This window comes from Paralichthys olivaceus, chromosome 2 (genome assembly GCF_024713975.1).
Source record: "Paralichthys olivaceus isolate ysfri-2021 chromosome 2, ASM2471397v2, whole genome shotgun sequence".
Lineage (NCBI taxonomy): Eukaryota > Metazoa > Chordata > Actinopteri > Pleuronectiformes > Paralichthyidae > Paralichthys > Paralichthys olivaceus.
The window spans coordinates 27,452,159-27,466,769 of NC_091094.1; the positions used below are offsets into that span (position 1 = coordinate 27,452,159).

Here is a 14,611-nt window from a genome sequence, read left to right on the forward strand (position 1 = left end):
GCAGCACATTCCTATCATTGGATTTGGCTCCTCCCAGAAAACCCATTATGGGAATCAGTGTTTATGGTGTATTTACCAGCCTCAGGCCCTGGGGGTCCACAGTATGTCAGTTTCTGTAGTGTAGTGGTTATCACGTTCGCTTAACACGCGAAAGGTCCCCAGCTCGAAACTGGGCAGAAACAGCTACCTTTGTCTCAATTCTTTGCCAGACAATGGTCATATCTGCATCTCCATTGATGTCGTTCACATTGAGTGCTTTTGGCAGATGTGGTGGCAACTTTGAGAAATTTACGGATGGCAAACTTTCCATTAGCTCTCAGGCTGTCACTGCTTTGTCTGTCACGCTCAGGCCAAGGTCATACAGGGCTCATCCCAGGGATTTGAAAGGAGACACCAGCAAAGAGAGGAACCTCCCAAATGGAAGCAGCATTAGAGATTCTGCCCGAGAGAGATTCTGCCCGAGAGAGATTTTGCCCGAGAGAGATTCTGCCCGAGGTATCCTATGCAGGTTGTTGCTTCTCTTTTTGAGAGATTTGGGACAGTAAGCTATTCCTCATTTTTCACAAAGGACTCCTCCAATGGGAAAAAAGGAATGGGACCCAACGTGTATTAATGGGTCAGCAGAAGTGTCTTGTGCCACGGAGGTTTCTGTAGTGTAGTGGTTATCACGTTCGCTTCACACGCGAAAGGTCCCCAGCTCGAAACTGGGCAGAAACATCTTTATGCCATGATGCTTTTATCAAACACAGTGAGGTCCACCTGCTTGCGACTCAACTTATGTGTCTCCATTTGATATATTGGGTTTCAGAGACGGTGGTTCCAAGGCTGGATGAAGACAGTCACACTTGAGATCGTTCACAATGAGGGTTTTTTGCAGATGGGGTGAAGAATTAGGGATGGCAACCTTTCCATTCGCTCTCAGGCAGAGTCACTGCTTTGCCTGTCACACTCAAGCTCAAGCCAAGGTCATGCAAGGCTCATCCCAGGGGTTTGAAAGGAGACAGCACCAAATAGAGGAACCTCCCAAATGGAAGCAGCATTACAGATTCTGAACTGCTTGTGGAACAGAAGATCATGATACCCTATGGTTCTTTGCTTTCTTCAGACTGGGAGGGACTTGCAGCCCCTTGTGAAAGAAAAGTTCACAACTTTGAGGTTTGATGAGTTCTGTTCCACCAGTGAGGCAGTGTCCTCAAGAGGGACCCGGAGGACAGTCCAGTAGTAGTATTCATCCCAAGTGCGGTATACTCGGAGCATATATGAAACCTTTGCAAATTGAGGGAACACAAAGTTGCCAATTTAAGCCCTCAGTCCAGTTGACTAGAGTAGAAAGCCAGTTTAACAAACCATTTGTCATCATCTCCCCAACAGAAAGTGTACAATGCGATAAACATCAGAACAGCGTCACCCGATGGCCGAGCTTGCTAGGAAATCAGTCCTCGTTAGTATAGTGGCAAGTATCTCCGCCTGTCACGCGGAAGACCGGGGTTCAATTCCCCGACGAGGAGTCTATCGGTGTTTTCTGCTCAATTTCCACCACAGAGCAAATCAGAAGTAATGCTAGCTGTCAAGGGGAGGCTCTGATCCAGATTGGGAGCCTATAACAACTATGAATGTTCTAACAGTGGGTCCTGGATAATAACAATTTCATAACACCCACACGCACCTTTGAATCTCTCTTCTGGAATCGCGCTCCTTGCAGCACATTCCTATCATTGGATTTGGCTCCTCCCAGAAAACCCATTATGGGAATCAGTGTTTATGGTGTATTTACCAGCCTCAGGCCCTGGGGGTCCACAGTATGTCAGTTTCTGTAGTGTAGTGGTTATCACGTTCGCTTAACACGCGAAAGGTCCCCAGCTCGAAACTGGGCAGAAACAGCTACCTCTGTCTCAATTCTTTGCCAGACAACGGTAATATCTGCATCTCCATTGATGTCGTTCACATTGAGTGCTTTTGGCAGATGTGGTGGCAACTTTGAGAAATTTACGAATGGCAAACTTTCCATTAGCTCTCAGGCTGTCACTGCTTTGTCTGTCACGCTCAGGCCAAGGTCATACAGGGCTCATCCCAGGGATTTGAAAGGAGACACCAGCAAAGAGAGGAACCTCCCAAATGGAAGCAGCATTAGAGATTCTGCCCGAGAGAGATTCTGCCCGAGAGAGATTTTGCCTGAGAGAGATTCTGCCCGAGGTATCCTATGCAGGTTGTTGCTTCTCTTTTTGAGAGATTTGGGACAGTAAGCTATTCCTCATTTTTCACAAAGGACTCCTCCAATGGGAAAAAAGGAATGGGACCCAACGTGTATTAATGGGTCAGCAGAAGTGTCTTGTGCCACGGAGGTTTCTGTAGTGTAGTGGTTATCACGTTCGCTTCACACGCGAAAGGTCCCCAGCTCGAAACTGGGCAGAAACATCTTTATGCCATGATGCTTTTATCAAACACAGTGAGGTCCACCTGCTTGCGACTCAACTTATGTGTCTCCATTTGATATATTGGGTTTCAGAGACGGTGGTTCCAAGGCTGGATGAAGACAGTCACACTTGAGATCGTTCACAATGAGGGTTTTTTGCAGATGGGGTGAAGAATTAGGGATGGCAACCTTTCCATTCACTCTCAGGCAGAGTCACTGCTTTGCCTGTCACACTCAAGCTCAAGCCAAGGTCATGCAAGGCTCATCCCAGGGGTTTGAAAGGAGACAGCACCAAATAGAGGAACCTCCCAAATGGAAGCAGCATTACAGATTCTGAACTGCTTGTGGAACAGAAGATGATGATACCCTATGGTTCTTTGCTTTCTTCAGACTGGGAGGGACTTGCAGCCCCTTGTGAAAGAAAAGTTCACAACTTTGAGGTTTGATGAGTTCTGCTCCACCAGTGAGGCAGTGTCCTCAAGAGGGACCCAGAGGACAGTCCAGTAGTAGTATTCATCCCAAGTGCGGTATACTCGGAGCATATATGAAACCTTTGCAAATTGAGGGAACACAAAGTTGCCAATTTAAGCCCTCAGTCCAGTTGACTAGAGTAGAAAGCCAGTTTAACAAACCATTTGTCATCATCTCCCCAACAGAAAGTGTACAATGCGATAAACATCAGAACAGCGTCACACGATGGCCGAGCTTGCTATGAAATCAGTCCTCGTTAGTATAGTGGCAAGTATCTCTGCCTGTCACGCGGAAGACCGGGGTTCAATTCCCCGACGAGGAGTCTATCGGTGTTTTCTGCTCAATTTCCACCACAGAGCAAATCAGAAGTCATGCTAGCTGTCAAGGGGAGGCTTTGATCCAGATTGGGAGCCTATAACAACTATGAATGTTCTAACAGTGGGTCCTGCATAATAACAATTTCATAACACCCACACGCACCTTTGAATCTCTCTTCTGGAATCGTGCTCCTTGCAGCACATTCCTATCATTGGATTTGGCTCCTCCCAGAAAACCCATTATGGGAATCAGTGTTTATGGTGTATTTACCAGCCTCAGGCCCTGGGGGTCCACAGTATGTCAGTTTCTGTAGTGTAGTGGTTATCACGTTCGCTTAACACGCGAAAGGTCCCCAGCTCGAAACTGGGCAGAAACAGCTACCTCTGTCTCAATTCTTTGCCAGACAACGGTAATATCTGCATCTCCATTGATGTCGTTCACATTGAGTGCTTTTGGCAGATGTGGTGGCAACTTTGAGAAATTTACGAATGGCAAACTTTCCATTAGCTCTCAGGCTGTCACTGCTTTGTCTGTCACGCTCAGGCCAAGGTCATACAGGGCTCATCCCAGGGATTTGAAAGGAGACACCAGCAAAGAGAGGAACCTCCCAAATGGAAGCAGCATTAGAGATTCTGCCCGAGAGAGATTCTGCCCGAGAGAGATTTTGCCTGAGAGAGATTCTGCCCGAGGTATCCTATGCAGGTTGTTGCTTCTCTTTTTGAGAGATTTGGGACAGTAAGCTATTCCTCATTTTTCACAAAGGACTCCTCCAATGGGAAAAAAGGAATGGGACCCAACGTGTATTAATGGGTCAGCAGAAGTGTCTTGTGCCACGGAGGTTTCTGTAGTGTAGTGGTTATCACGTTCGCTTCACACGCGAAAGGTCCCCAGCTCGAAACTGGGCAGAAACATCTTTATGCCATGATGCTTTTATCAAACACAGTGAGGTCCACCTGCTTGCGACTCAACTTATGTGTCTCCATTTGATATATTGGGTTTCAGAGACGGTGGTTCCAAGGCTGGATGAAGACAGTCACACTTGAGATCGTTCACAATGAGGGTTTTTTGCAGATGGGGTGAAGAATTAGGGATGGCAACCTTTCCATTCACTCTCAGGCAGAGTCACTGCTTTGCCTGTCACACTCAAGCTCAAGCCAAGGTCATGCAAGGCTCATCCCAGGGGTTTGAAAGGAGACAGCACCAAATAGAGGAACCTCCCAAATGGAAGCAGCATTACAGATTCTGAACTGCTTGTGGAACAGAAGATGATGATACCCTATGGTTCTTTGCTTTCTTCAGACTGGGAGGGACTTGCAGCCCCTTGTGAAAGAAAAGTTCACAACTTTGAGGTTTGATGAGTTCTGCTCCACCAGTGAGGCAGTGTCCTCAAGAGGGACCCAGAGGACAGTCCAGTAGTAGTATTCATCCCAAGTGCGGTATACTCGGAGCATATATGAAACCTTTGCAAATTGAGGGAACACAAAGTTGCCAATTTAAGCCCTCAGTCCAGTTGACTAGAGTAGAAAGCCAGTTTAACAAACCATTTGTCATCATCTCCCCAACAGAAAGTGTACAATGCGATAAACATCAGAACAGCGTCACCCGATGGCCGAGCTTGCTATGAAATCAGTCCTCGTTAGTATAGTGGCAAGTATCTCCGCCTGTCACGCGGAAGACCGGGGTTCAATTCCCCGACGAGGAGTCTATCGGTGTTTTCTGCTCAATTTCCACCACAGAGCAAATCAGAAGTAATGCTAGCTGTCAAGGGGAGGCTTTGATCCAGATTGGGAGCCTATAACAACTATGAATGTTCTAACAGTGGGTCCTGGATAATAACAATTTCATAACACCCACACGCACCTTTGAATCTCTCTTCTGGAATCGCGCTCCTTGCAGCACATTCCTATCATTGGATTTGGCTCCTCCCAGAAAACCCATTATGGGAATCAGTGTTTATGGTGTATTTACCAGCCTCAGGCCCTGGGGGTCCACAGTATGTCAGTTTCTGTAGTGTAGTGGTTATCACGTTCGCTTAACACGCGAAAGGTCCCCAGCTCGAAACTGGGCAGAAACAGCTACCTTTGTCTCAATTCTTTGCCAGACAATGGTCATATCTGCATCTCCATTGATGTCGTTCACATTGAGTGCTTTTGGCAGATGTGGTGGCAACTTTGAGAAATTTACGGATGGCAAACTTTCCATTAGCTCTCAGGCTTTCACTGCTTTGTCTGTCACGCTCAGGCCAAGGTCATACAGGGCTCATCCCAGGGATTTGAAAGGAGACACCAGCAAAGAGAGGAACCTCCCAAATGGAAGCAGCATTAGAGATTCTGCCCGAGAGAGATTCTGCCCGAGAGAGATTTTGCCCGAGAGAGATTCTGCCCGAGGTATCCTATGCAGGTTGTTGCTTCTCTTTTTGAGAGATTTGGGACAGTAAGCTATTCCTCATTTTTCACAAAGGACTCCTCCAATGGGAAAAAAGGAATGGGACCCAACGTGTATTAATGGGTCAGCAGAAGTGTCTTGTGCCACGGAGGTTTCTGTAGTGTAGTGGTTATCACGTTCGCTTCACACGCGAAAGGTCCCCAGCTCGAAACTGGGCAGAAACATCTTTATGCCATGATGCTTTTATCAAACACAGTGAGGTCCACCTGCTTGCGACTCAACTTATGTGTCTCCATTTGATATATTGGGTTTCAGAGACGGTGGTTCCAAGGCTGGATGAAGACAGTCACACTTGAGATCGTTCACAATGAGGGTTTTTGCAGATGGGGTGAAGAATTAGGGATGGCAACCTTTCCATTCGCTCTCAGGCAGAGTCACTGCTTTGCCTGTCACACTCAAGCTCAAGCCAAGGTCATGCAAGGCTCATCCCAGGGGTTTGAAAGGAGACAGCACCAAATAGAGGAACCTCCCAGATGGAAGCAGCATTACAGATTCTGAACTGCTTGTGGAACAGAAGATCATGATACCCTATGGTTCTTTGCTTTCTTCAGACTGGGAGGGACTTGCAGCCCTTTGTGAAAGAAAAGTTCACAACTTTGAGGTTTGATGAGTTCTGTTCCACCAGTGAGGCAGTGTCCTCAAGAGGGACCCGGAGGACAGTCCAGGAGTAGTATTCATCCCAAGTGCGGTATACTCGGAGCATATATGAAACCTTTGCAAATTGAGGGAACACAAAGTTGCCAATTTAAGCCCTCAGTCCAGTTGACTAGAGTAGAAAGCCAGTTTAACAAACCATTTGTCATCATCTCCCCAACAGAAAGTGTACAATGCGATAAACATCAGAACAGCGTCACCCGATGGCCGAGCTTGCTATGAAATCAGTCCTCGTTAGTATAGTGGCAAGTATCTCCGCCTGTCACGCGGAAGACCGGGGTTCAATTCCCCGACGAGGAGTCTATCGGTGTTTTCTGCTCAATTTCCACCACAGAGCAAATCAGAAGTAATGCTAGCTGTCAAGGGGAGGCTTTGATCCAGATTGGGAGCCTATAACAACTATGAATGTTCTAACAGTGGGTCCTGGATAATAACAATTTCATAACACCCACACGCACCTTTGAATCTCTCTTCTGGAATCGCGCTCCTTGCAGCACATTCCTATCATTGGATTTGGCTCCTCCCAGAAAACCCATTATGGGAATCAGTGTTTATGGTGTATTTACCAGCCTCAGGCCCTGGGGGTCCACAGTATGTCAGTTTCTGTAGTGTAGTGGTTATCACGTTCGCTTAACACGCGAAAGGTCCCCAGCTCGAAACTGGGCAGAAACAGCTACCTCTGTCTCAATTCTTTGCCAGACAACGGTAATATCTGCATCTCCATTGATGTCGTTCACATTGAGTGCTTTTGGCAGATGTGGTGGCAACTTTGAGAAATTTACGGATGGCAAACTTTCCATTAGCTCTCAGGCTGTCACTGCTTTGTCTGTCACGCTCAGGCCAAGGTCATACAGGGCTCATCCCAGGGATTTGAAAGGAGACACCAGCAAAGAGAGGAACCTCCCAAATGGAAGCAGCATTAGAGATTCTGCCCGAGAGAGATTCTGCCCGAGAGAGATTTTGCCCGAGAGAGATTCTGCCCGAGAGAGATTCTGCCCGAGAGAGATTTTGCCCGAGAGAGATTCTGCCCGAGGTATCCTATGCAGGTTGTTGCTTCTCTTTTTGAGAGATTTGGGACAGTAAGCTATTCCTCATTTTTCACAAAGGACTCCTCCAATGGGAAAAAAGGAATGGGACCCAACGTGTATTAATGGGTCAGCAGAAGTGTCTTGTGCCACGGAGGTTTCTGTAGTGTAGTGGTTATCACGTTCGCTTCACACGCGAAAGGTCCCCAGCTCGAAACTGGGCAGAAACATCTTTATGCCATGATGCTTTTATCAAACACAGTGAGGTCCACCTGCTTGCGACTCAACTTATGTGTCTCCATTTGATATATTGGGTTTCAGAGACGGTGGTTCCAAGGCTGGATGAAGACAGTCACACTTGAGATCGTTCACAATGAGGGTTTTTTGCAGATGGGGTGAAGAATTAGGGATGGCAACCTTTCCATTCGCTCTCAGGCAGAGTCACTGCTTTGCCTGTCACACTCAAGCTCAAGCCAAGGTCATGCAAGGCTCATCCCAGGGGTTTGAAAGGAGACAGCACCAAATAGAGGAACCTCCCAAATGGAAGCAGCATTACAGATTCTGAACTGCTTGTGGAACAGAAGATGATGATACCCTATGGTTCTTTGCTTTCTTCAGACTGGGAGGGACTTGCAGCCCCTTGTGAAAGAAAAGTTCACAACTTTGAGGTTTGATGAGTTCTGTTCCACCAGTGAGGCAGTGTCCTCAAGAGGGACCCGGAGGACAGTCCAGTAGTAGTATTCATCCCAAGTGCGGTATACTCGGAGCATATATGAAACCTTTGCAAATTGAGGGAACACAAAGTTGCCAATTTAAGCCCTCAGTCCAGTTGACTAGAGTAGAAAGCCAGTTTAACAAACCATTTGTCATCATCTCCCCAACAGAAAGTGTACAATGCGATAAACATCAGAACAGCGTCACCCGATGGCCGAGCTTGCTATGAAATCAGTCCTCGTTAGTATAGTGGCAAGTATCTCCGCCTGTCACGCGGAAGACCGGGGTTCAATTCCCCGACGAGGAGTCTATCGGTGTTTTCTGCTCAATTTCCACCACAGAGCAAATCAGAAGTAATGCTAGCTGTCAAGGGGAGGCTTTGATCCAGATTGGGAGCCTATAACAACTATGAATGTTCTAACAGTGGGTCCTGGATAATAACAATTTCATAACACCCACACGCACCTTTGAATCTCTCTTCTGGAATCGCGCTCCTTGCAGCACATTCCTATCATTGGATTTGGCTCCTCCCAGAAAACCCATTATGGGAATCAGTGTTTATGGTGTATTTACCAGCCTCAGGCCCTGGGGGTCCACAGTATGTCAGTTTCTGTAGTGTAGTGGTTATCACGTTCGCTTAACACGCGAAAGGTCCCCAGCTCGAAACTGGGCAGAAACAGCTACCTCTGTCTCAATTCTTTGCCAGACAACGGTAATATCTGCATCTCCATTGATGTCGTTCACATTGAGTGCTTTTGGCAGATGTGGTGGCAACTTTGAGAAATTTACGGATGGCAAACTTTCCATTAGCTCTCAGGCTGTCACTGCTTTGTCTGTCACGCTCAGGCCAAGGTCATACAGGGCTCATCCCAGGGATTTGAAAGGAGACACCAGCAAAGAGAGGAACCTCCCAAATGGAAGCAGCATTAGAGATTCTGCCCGAGAGAGATTCTGCCCGAGAGAGATTTTGCCCGAGAGAGATTCTGCCCGAGAGAGATTCTGCCCGAGAGAGATTTTGCCCGAGAGAGATTCTGCCCGAGGTATCCTATGCAGGTTGTTGCTTCTCTTTTTGAGAGATTTGGGACAGTAAGCTATTCCTCATTTTTCACAAAGGACTCCTCCAATGGGAAAAAAGGAATGGGACCCAACGTGTATTAATGGGTCAGCAGAAGTGTCTTGTGCCACGGAGGTTTCTGTAGTGTAGTGGTTATCACGTTCGCTTCACACGCGAAAGGTCCCCAGCTCGAAACTGGGCAGAAACATCTTTATGCCATGATGCTTTTATCAAACACAGTGAGGTCCACCTGCTTGCGACTCAACTTATGTGTCTCCATTTGATATATTGGGTTTCAGAGACGGTGGTTCCAAGGCTGGATGAAGACAGTCACACTTGAGATCGTTCACAATGAGGGTTTTTTGCAGATGGGGTGAAGAATTAGGGATGGCAACCTTTCCATTCGCTCTCAGGCAGAGTCACTGCTTTGCCTGTCACACTCAAGCTCAAGCCAAGGTCATGCAAGGCTCATCCCAGGGGTTTGAAAGGAGACAGCACCAAATAGAGGAACCTCCCAAATGGAAGCAGCATTACAGATTCTGAACTGCTTGTGGAACAGAAGATCATGATACCCTATGGTTCTTTGCTTTCTTCAGACTGGGAGGGACTTGCAGCCCCTTGTGAAAGAAAAGTTCACAACTTTGAGGTTTGATGAGTTCTGTTCCACCAGTGAGGCAGTGTCCTCAAGAGGGACCCGGAGGACAGTCCAGTAGTAGTATTCATCCCAAGTGCGGTATACTCGGAGCATATATGAAACCTTTGCAAATTGAGGGAACACAAAGTTGCCAATTTAAGCCCTCAGTCCAGTTGACTAGAGTAGAAAGCCAGTTTAACAAACCATTTGTCATCATCTCCCCAACAGAAAGTGTACAATGCGATAAACATCAGAACAGCGCCACCCGATGGCCGAGCTTGCTATGAAATCAGTCCTCGTTAGTATAGTGGCAAGTATCTCCGCCTGTCACGCGGAAGACCGGGGTTCAATTCCCCGACGAGGAGTCTATCGGTGTTTTCTGCTCAATTTCCACCACAGAGCAAATCAGAAGTAATGCTAGCTGTCAAGGGGAGGCTTTGATCCAGATTGGGAGCCTATAACAACTATGAATGTTCTAACAGTGGGTCCTGGATAATAACAATTTCATAACACCCACACGCACCTTTGAATCTCTCTTCTGGAATCGCGCTCCTTGCAGCACATTCCTATCATTGGATTTGGCTCCTCCCAGAAAACCCATTATGGGAATCAGTGTTTATGGTGTATTTACCAGCCTCAGGCCCTGGGGGTCCACAGTATGTCAGTTTCTGTAGTGTAGTGGTTATCACGTTCGCTTAACACGCGAAAGGTCCCCAGCTCGAAACTGGGCAGAAACAGCTACCTCTGTCTCAATTCTTTGCCAGACAACGGTAATATCTGCATCTGGTTTCTGTAGTGTAGTGGTTATCACGTTCGCTTCACACGCGAAAGGTCCCCAGCTCGAAACTGGGCAGAAACATCTTTATGCCATGATGCTTTTATCAAACACAGTGAGGTCCACCTGCTTGCGACTCAACTTATGTGTCTCCATTTGATATATTGGGTTTCAGAGACGGTGGTTCCAAGGCTGGATGAAGACAGTCACACTTGAGATCGTTCACAATGAGGGTTTTTTGCAGATGGGGTGAAGAATTAGGGATGGCAACCTTTCCATTCGCTCTCAGGCAGAGTCACTGCTTTGCCTGTCACACTCAAGCTCAAGCCAAGGTCATGCAAGGCTCATCCCAGGGGTTTGAAAGGAGACAGCACCAAATAGAGGAACCTCCCAAATGGAAGCAGCATTACAGATTCTGAACTGCTTGTGGAACAGAAGATCATGATACCCTATGGTTCTTTGCTTTCTTCAGACTGGGAGGGACTTGCAGCCCCTTGTGAAAGAAAAGTTCACAACTTTGAGGTTTGATGAGTTCTGTTCCACCAGTGAGGCAGTGTCCTCAAGAGGGACCCGGAGGACAGTCCAGTAGTAGTATTCATCCCAAGTGCGGTATACTCGGAGCATATATGAAACCTTTGCAAATTGAGGGAACACAAAGTTGCCAATTTAAGCCCTCAGTCCAGTTGACTAGAGTAGAAAGCCAGTTTAACAAACCATTTGTCATCATCTCCCCAACAGAAAGTGTACAATGCGATAAACATCAGAACAGCGTCACCCGATGGCCGAGCTTGCTATGAAATCAGTCCTCGTTAGTATAGTGGCAAGTATCTCCGCCTGTCACGCGGAAGACCGGGGTTCAATTCCCCGACGAGGAGTCTATCGGTGTTTTCTGCTCAATTTCCACCACAGAGCAAATCAGAAGTAATGCTAGCTGTCAAGGGGAGGCTTTGATCCAGATTGGGAGCCTATAACAACTATGAATGTTCTAACAGTGGGTCCTGGATAATAACAATTTCATAACACCCACACGCACCTTTGAATCTCTCTTCTGGAATCGCGCTCCTTGCAGCACATTCCTATCATTGGATTTGGCTCCTCCCAGAAAACCCATTATGGGAATCAGTGTTTATGGTGTATTTACCAGCCTCAGGCCCTGGGGGTCCACAGTATGTCAGTTTCTGTAGTGTAGTGGTTATCACGTTCGCTTAACACGCGAAAGGTCCCCAGCTCGAAACTGGGCAGAAACAGCTACCTCTGTCTCAATTCTTTGCCAGACAACGGTAATATCTGCATCTCCATTGATGTCGTTCACATTGAGTGCTTTTGGCAGATGTGGTGGCAACTTTGAGAAATTTACGGATGGCAAACTTTCCATTAGCTCTCAGGCTGTCACTGCTTTGTCTGTCACGCTCAGGCCAAGGTCATACAGGGCTCATCCCAGGGATTTGAAAGGAGACACCAGCAAAGAGAGGAACCTCCCAAATGGAAGCAGCATTAGAGATTCTGCCCGAGAGAGATTCTGCCCGAGAGAGATTTTGCCCGAGAGAGATTCTGCCCGAGAGAGATTTTGCCCGAGAGAGATTCTGCCCGAGGTATCCTATGCAGGTTGTTGCTTCTCTTTTTGAGAGATTTGGGACAGTAAGCTATTCCTCATTTTTCACAAAGGACTCCTCCAATGGGAAAAAAGGAATGGGACCCAACGTGTATTAATGGGTCAGCAGAAGTGTCTTGTGCCACGGAGGTTTCTGTAGTGTAGTGGTTATCACGTTCGCTTCACACGCGAAAGGTCCCCAGCTCGAAACTGGGCAGAAACATCTTTATGCCATGATGCTTTTATCAAACACAGTGAGGTCCACCTGCTTGCGACTCAACTTATGTGTCTCCATTTGATATATTGGGTTTCAGAGACGGTGGTTCCAAGGCTGGATGAAGACAGTCACACTTGAGATCGTTCACAATGAGGGTTTTTTGCAGATGGGGTGAAGAATTAGGGATGGCAACCTTTCCATTCGCTCTCAGGCAGAGTCACTGCTTTGCCTGTCACACTCAAGCTCAAGCCAAGGTCATGCAAGGCTCATCCCAGGGGTTTGAAAGGAGACAGCACCAAATAGAGGAACCTCCCAAATGGAAGCAGCATTACAGATTCTGAACTGCTTGTGGAACAGAAGATGATGATACCCTATGGTTCTTTGCTTTCTTCAGACTGGGAGGGACTTGCAGCCCCTTGTGAAAGAAAAGTTCACAACTTTGAGGTTTGATGAGTTCTGTTCCACCAGTGAGGCAGTGTCCTCAAGAGGGACCCGGAGGACAGTCCAGTAGTAGTATTCATCCCAAGTGCGGTATACTCGGAGCATATATGAAACCTTTGCAAATTGAGGGAACACAAAGTTGCCAATTTAAGCCCTCAGTCCAGTTGACTAGAGTAGAAAGCCAGTTTAACAAACCATTTGTCATCATCTCCCCAACAGAAAGTGTACAATGCGATAAACATCAGAACAGCGTCACCCGATGGCCGAGCTTGCTATGAAATCAGTCCTCGTTAGTATAGTGGCAAGTATCTCCGCCTGTCACGCGGAAGACCGGGGTTCAATTCCCCGACGAGGAGTCTATCGGTGTTTTCTGCTCAATTTCCACCACAGAGCAAATCAGAAGTAATGCTAGCTGTCAAGGGGAGGCTTTGATCCAGATTGGGAGCCTATAACAACTATGAATGTTCTAACAGTGGGTCCTGGATAATAACAATTTCATAACACCCACACGCACCTTTGAATCTCTCTTCTGGAATCGCGCTCCTTGCAGCACATTCCTATCATTGGATTTGGCTCCTCCCAGAAAACCCATTATGGGAATCAGTGTTTATGGTGTATTTACCAGCCTCAGGCCCTGGGGGTCCACAGTATGTCAGTTTCTGTAGTGTAGTGGTTATCACGTTCGCTTAACACGCGAAAGGTCCCCAGCTCGAAACTGGGCAGAAACAGCTACCTCTGTCTCAATTCTTTGCCAGACAACGGTAATATCTGCATCTCCATTGATGTCGTTCACATTGAGTGCTTTTGGCAGATGTGGTGGCAACTTTGAGAAATTTACGGATGGCAAACTTTCCATTAGCTCTCAGGCTGTCACTGCTTTGTCTGTCACGCTCAGGCCAAGGTCATACAGGGCTCATCCCAGGGATTTGAAAGGAGACACCAGCAAAGAGAGGAACCTCCCAAATGGAAGCAGCATTAGAGATTCTGCCCGAGAGAGATTCTGCCCGAGAGAGATTTTGCCCGAGAGAGATTCTGCCCGAGAGAGATTCTGCCCGAGAGAGATTTTGCCCGAGAGAGATTCTGCCCGAGGTATCCTATGCAGGTTGTTGCTTCTCTTTTTGAGAGATTTGGGACAGTAAGCTATTCCTCATTTTTCACAAAGGACTCCTCCAATGGGAAAAAAGGAATGGGACCCAACGTGTATTAATGGGTCAGCAGAAGTGTCTTGTGCCACGGAGGTTTCTGTAGTGTAGTGGTTATCACGTTCGCTTCACACGCGAAAGGTCCCCAGCTCGAAACTGGGCAGAAACATCTTTATGCCATGATGCTTTTATCAAACACAGTGAGGTCCACCTGCTTGCGACTCAACTTATGTGTCTCCATTTGATATATTGGGTTTCAGAGACGGTGGTTCCAAGGCTGGATGAAGACAGTCACACTTGAGATCGTTCACAATGAGGGTTTTTTGCAGATGGGGTGAAGAATTAGGGATGGCAACCTTTCCATTCGCTCTCAGGCAGAGTCACTGCTTTGCCTGTCACACTCAAGCTCAAGCCAAGGTCATGCAAGGCTCATCCCAGGGGTTTGAAAGGAGACAGCACCAAATAGAGGAACCTCCCAAATGGAAGCAGCATTACAGATTCTGAACTGCTTGTGGAACAGAAGATCATGATACCCTATGGTTCTTTGCTTTCTTCAGACTGGGAGGGACTTGCAGCCCCTTGTGAAAGAAAAGTTCACAACTTTGAGGTTTGATGAGTTCTGTTCCACCAGTGAGGCAGTGTCCTCAAGAGGGACCCGGAGGACAGTCCAGTAGTAGTATTCATCCCAAGTGCGGTATACTCGGAGCATATATGAAA

At 47.2% G+C, this 14,611-nt stretch overlaps 25 non-coding genes across 25 annotated transcripts; all 25 read left to right on the forward strand.

Annotated features, from left to right (window-relative positions):
* The first annotated feature begins 109 nt into the window (after positions 1-109).
* trnav-aac (transfer RNA valine (anticodon AAC)) lies at positions 110-182 on the forward strand. The gene has a single exon. It is a non-coding gene; the product is annotated as a tRNA-Val (tRNA).
* A 462-nt stretch (positions 183-644) lies between these two features.
* trnav-cac (transfer RNA valine (anticodon CAC)) lies at positions 645-717 on the forward strand. The gene has a single exon. It is a non-coding gene; the product is annotated as a tRNA-Val (tRNA).
* Positions 718-1,436: 719 nt separating this feature from the next.
* Positions 1,437-1,508, forward strand: trnad-guc (transfer RNA aspartic acid (anticodon GUC)). Its single transcript has one exon. It is a non-coding gene; the product is annotated as a tRNA-Asp (tRNA).
* A 299-nt stretch (positions 1,509-1,807) lies between these two features.
* trnav-aac (transfer RNA valine (anticodon AAC)) lies at positions 1,808-1,880 on the forward strand. Its single transcript has one exon. It is a non-coding gene; the product is annotated as a tRNA-Val (tRNA).
* A 462-nt stretch (positions 1,881-2,342) lies between these two features.
* trnav-cac (transfer RNA valine (anticodon CAC)) lies at positions 2,343-2,415 on the forward strand. Its single transcript has one exon. It is a non-coding gene; the product is annotated as a tRNA-Val (tRNA).
* A 1,090-nt stretch (positions 2,416-3,505) lies between these two features.
* On the forward strand, positions 3,506-3,578 carry trnav-aac (transfer RNA valine (anticodon AAC)). The gene has a single exon. It is a non-coding gene; the product is annotated as a tRNA-Val (tRNA).
* A 462-nt stretch (positions 3,579-4,040) lies between these two features.
* On the forward strand, positions 4,041-4,113 carry trnav-cac (transfer RNA valine (anticodon CAC)). Its single transcript has one exon. It is a non-coding gene; the product is annotated as a tRNA-Val (tRNA).
* Positions 4,114-4,832: 719 nt separating this feature from the next.
* On the forward strand, positions 4,833-4,904 carry trnad-guc (transfer RNA aspartic acid (anticodon GUC)). The gene has a single exon. It is a non-coding gene; the product is annotated as a tRNA-Asp (tRNA).
* A 299-nt stretch (positions 4,905-5,203) lies between these two features.
* Positions 5,204-5,276, forward strand: trnav-aac (transfer RNA valine (anticodon AAC)). Its single transcript has one exon. It is a non-coding gene; the product is annotated as a tRNA-Val (tRNA).
* A 462-nt stretch (positions 5,277-5,738) lies between these two features.
* Positions 5,739-5,811, forward strand: trnav-cac (transfer RNA valine (anticodon CAC)). The gene has a single exon. It is a non-coding gene; the product is annotated as a tRNA-Val (tRNA).
* Positions 5,812-6,529: 718 nt separating this feature from the next.
* On the forward strand, positions 6,530-6,601 carry trnad-guc (transfer RNA aspartic acid (anticodon GUC)). The gene has a single exon. It is a non-coding gene; the product is annotated as a tRNA-Asp (tRNA).
* Positions 6,602-6,900: 299 nt separating this feature from the next.
* Positions 6,901-6,973, forward strand: trnav-aac (transfer RNA valine (anticodon AAC)). The gene has a single exon. It is a non-coding gene; the product is annotated as a tRNA-Val (tRNA).
* A 510-nt stretch (positions 6,974-7,483) lies between these two features.
* trnav-cac (transfer RNA valine (anticodon CAC)) lies at positions 7,484-7,556 on the forward strand. Its single transcript has one exon. It is a non-coding gene; the product is annotated as a tRNA-Val (tRNA).
* Positions 7,557-8,275: 719 nt separating this feature from the next.
* Positions 8,276-8,347, forward strand: trnad-guc (transfer RNA aspartic acid (anticodon GUC)). The gene has a single exon. It is a non-coding gene; the product is annotated as a tRNA-Asp (tRNA).
* A 299-nt stretch (positions 8,348-8,646) lies between these two features.
* On the forward strand, positions 8,647-8,719 carry trnav-aac (transfer RNA valine (anticodon AAC)). The gene has a single exon. It is a non-coding gene; the product is annotated as a tRNA-Val (tRNA).
* Positions 8,720-9,229: 510 nt separating this feature from the next.
* trnav-cac (transfer RNA valine (anticodon CAC)) lies at positions 9,230-9,302 on the forward strand. Its single transcript has one exon. It is a non-coding gene; the product is annotated as a tRNA-Val (tRNA).
* A 719-nt stretch (positions 9,303-10,021) lies between these two features.
* On the forward strand, positions 10,022-10,093 carry trnad-guc (transfer RNA aspartic acid (anticodon GUC)). The gene has a single exon. It is a non-coding gene; the product is annotated as a tRNA-Asp (tRNA).
* Positions 10,094-10,392: 299 nt separating this feature from the next.
* Positions 10,393-10,465, forward strand: trnav-aac (transfer RNA valine (anticodon AAC)). Its single transcript has one exon. It is a non-coding gene; the product is annotated as a tRNA-Val (tRNA).
* Positions 10,466-10,514: 49 nt separating this feature from the next.
* Positions 10,515-10,587, forward strand: trnav-cac (transfer RNA valine (anticodon CAC)). The gene has a single exon. It is a non-coding gene; the product is annotated as a tRNA-Val (tRNA).
* Positions 10,588-11,306: 719 nt separating this feature from the next.
* On the forward strand, positions 11,307-11,378 carry trnad-guc (transfer RNA aspartic acid (anticodon GUC)). The gene has a single exon. It is a non-coding gene; the product is annotated as a tRNA-Asp (tRNA).
* Positions 11,379-11,677: 299 nt separating this feature from the next.
* On the forward strand, positions 11,678-11,750 carry trnav-aac (transfer RNA valine (anticodon AAC)). The gene has a single exon. It is a non-coding gene; the product is annotated as a tRNA-Val (tRNA).
* A 494-nt stretch (positions 11,751-12,244) lies between these two features.
* On the forward strand, positions 12,245-12,317 carry trnav-cac (transfer RNA valine (anticodon CAC)). Its single transcript has one exon. It is a non-coding gene; the product is annotated as a tRNA-Val (tRNA).
* A 719-nt stretch (positions 12,318-13,036) lies between these two features.
* On the forward strand, positions 13,037-13,108 carry trnad-guc (transfer RNA aspartic acid (anticodon GUC)). Its single transcript has one exon. It is a non-coding gene; the product is annotated as a tRNA-Asp (tRNA).
* A 299-nt stretch (positions 13,109-13,407) lies between these two features.
* Positions 13,408-13,480, forward strand: trnav-aac (transfer RNA valine (anticodon AAC)). The gene has a single exon. It is a non-coding gene; the product is annotated as a tRNA-Val (tRNA).
* A 510-nt stretch (positions 13,481-13,990) lies between these two features.
* Positions 13,991-14,063, forward strand: trnav-cac (transfer RNA valine (anticodon CAC)). Its single transcript has one exon. It is a non-coding gene; the product is annotated as a tRNA-Val (tRNA).
* The last annotated feature ends 548 nt before the right edge of the window (positions 14,064-14,611 follow it).